Source organism: Arachis hypogaea, chromosome 11 (genome assembly GCF_003086295.3).
Source record: "Arachis hypogaea cultivar Tifrunner chromosome 11, arahy.Tifrunner.gnm2.J5K5, whole genome shotgun sequence".
NCBI classification, from domain to species: domain Eukaryota; kingdom Viridiplantae; phylum Streptophyta; class Magnoliopsida; order Fabales; family Fabaceae; genus Arachis; species Arachis hypogaea.
In genome coordinates, this window is record NC_092046.1 from 122,063,623 (window position 1) to 122,066,436 (window position 2,814).

A 2,814-nucleotide genomic window follows, 5' to 3' on the forward strand; every position below is an offset into this window, starting at 1 on the left:
ATATTTTATGTTTCTTGTTTGAGTCTAGTATCAATTTTTAAGTTTGGTGTCAATTGCATTCTTCTTGCATTTTTTGAAAACATGCAATATGTTCTTCGTTAATCTTCAAGTTGTTCTTGATGATTTCATTGCTCTGATCTTTAAATTCGCTTGTTTTGTGTGTTTTGTTGTTTCTCATGTGCATTCTCAATTTGTTAGTGTCTCCTATATGAAAATTTTTAAGTTTGGTGTCCTGCATGCATTGTTTATTTGATCTTAGTTGCAATTTTTATTATTTCTCATCATAAAAACCCAAAAATATTTTCAAAATTGTGTCTTTTCAAGTCAATAATACAGAGAATTGAAGATTCAGAACATTCAGCAGAGGAATCAAACAGAAAAAGCTGGGCATTCAAAACGCCCAGTGAAAAAGGAAAACTGGCGTTTAAACGCCAGCCAGGGTACCTGGCTGGGCGTTTAACGCCCAAAAAGGTAGGATTTTGGGCGTTAAACGCCAGAAGGACACAAGAGGGAAGATTTTGTTTTTAATTCAATTTTTTTTCAAATCTTCATAATTTTTCAAAATCAAATCTTTTTCAAATCATATCTTTTCAATCATATCTCTTCAAAATCAATTTCTTTCCATTTTTTATTATTTTCGAAAATCCTTGTTATAATTAATGATTTACTTCAAAATTTTCAAGTTGTTACTTGCCTATTAAGAAAGGATCAAACTTTAAATTTTAGAATCATATCTTTTAATATCTTGTTAGTCAAGTAATCAACTTTAATTTTAAAAACTTTCTTTTTCTAAATTGATTTTCAATCATATCTTTTCAATCACATCTTTTTCAAAATTAATTTTCAATCATATCTTTTTAATTTCTAATTTCAAAATCTTTTTCAAAAATCACTTTATTTCTTTCCCAATCTAAATGAAAATCTCAATCAAATTTTCAAATTTCTTTTAATGATTTCAAAATCTTTTTAATTTATTTTCGAAAATTCTTCCCCTCTTCTCACATCCTTCTATTTAAAGGACTAACACTCCTCCTCAAGGTACAATTCGAACTCCCTCCTTTTTTATATGTTCGAATTCTTTTCCATCTACCTCCTCCTTCTATTCTTCTTTTCCTTTGACACCTCAAGGAATCTCTATACTGTGACATAGAGGATTCCCTACTTTCTTGTTCTCTTCTTTTTCATATGAGCAGAAGCAAAGATAAAGGCATACTTGTTCAAGCTGATCCTGAACCTGAAAGGACCTTAAAGAGAAAGCTAAGAGAAGCTAAAGCACAATTCTCTTTAGAGGGCCTAACAGAGCTCTTCAAGGAAGAAGAAACCATGGCAGCCGAAAACAACAATGCCAACAATGCAAGGAAGGTGCTTGGTGACTTTACTACACCTACTCCCGACTTCTATGGGAGAAGCATCTCAATCCCTGCCATTGGAGCAAACAACTTTGAGCTTAAGCCTCAATTAGTTTTTCTAATGCAACAGAATTGCAAGTTTCATGGACTTCCATTGGAAGATCCTCATCAGTTCTTAGCTGAATTCTTGCAAATCTGTGACACTGTCAAGACCAATGGGGTTGACCCTGAAGTCTACAGACTTATGCTTTTTCCTTTTGCTGTAAGAGACAGAGCTAGGACATGGTTAGATTCACAACCTAAAGAAAGCCTGAACTCTTGGGAAAAGCTAGTCAATGCCTTCTTGGCAAAGTTCTTTCCATCTTAAAAATTGAGCAAGCTTAGAGTGGAAGTCCAAACCTTCAGACAGAAGGAAGGTGAGTCCCTCTATGAAGCTTGGGAAAGATACAAGCAATTGATCAGAAGATGTCCTTCTGACATGCTTTCTGAATGGAGCATCATAGGTATTTTCTATGATGGTCTGTCTAAACTATCCAAGATGTCATTGGATAGCTCTGCTGGAGGATCTCTTCATCTGAAGAAGACGTCTGCAGAAGCTCAGGAACTCATTCAAATGGTTGCAAATAACCAATTAATGTACACTTCTGAAAGGAATCATGTGAATAATGGGACAATTCAGAAGAAAGGGGTTCTTGAGATTGATACTCTGAATGCCATACTAGCTCAGAACAAAATATTGACTCAACAAGTCAATATGATTTTTCAGAGTCTGTCTAGAATGCAAGCAGCAACAGGCAGTACTAAGGAAGCTTCCTCTGAAGAAGAAGCTTATGATCCTGAGAACCCAGCAATGGAAGAGGTGAATACATGGGAGAACCCTTTGGAAACACCTATAATCCTTCATGGAGAAATCATCCAAATCTCTCATGGAAGGATCAACAGAGACCTCAACAAGGTTTCTACAACAACAATGGTGGAAGAAACAGGTTTAGCAATAGCAAGTCTTTTCCATCATCTTCTCAGCAACAGAAAGAGAATTCTAAATAGAGCCACTCTGACTTAGCAACCATTGTCTCTGATCTAATTAAAACCACTCAAAGTTTCATGACCGAAATAAGGTCCTCCATTAGAAATTTAGAGGCACAAGTGGGTCAGCTGAGTAAGAAAATTACTGAACTCCCTCCTAGTACTCTCCCAAGCAATACAGAAGAGAATCCAAAGAGATAGTGCAAGGCCATAAACACGTCTCACATGGCCGAACCTGGAGAAGAAAAAGAGGCAGTGATCTCTACTGAGGAAGACCTCAATGGACGTCCACTGACCTCCAAGGAGTTCCCTAATGAGGAACCATGGGAATCTGAGGCTCACACTGAGACCATAGAGATTCCAATGAATTTACTTTTGCCATTTATGAGCTCTGATGAGTATTCCTCCTCTGAAGAGGATGAAGATGTTACTGAAGAAC

General features: G+C 36.2%; 1 non-coding gene across 1 annotated transcript; it reads right to left on the reverse strand.

The window, feature by feature from the left end:
• Positions 1–1,725: 1,725 nt before the first annotated feature.
• LOC112725075 (small nucleolar RNA R71) lies at positions 1,726–1,833 on the reverse strand. The gene has a single exon (XR_003164204.1). It is a non-coding gene; the product is annotated as a small nucleolar RNA R71 (small nucleolar RNA).
• Positions 1,834–2,814: the final 981 nt, after the last annotated feature.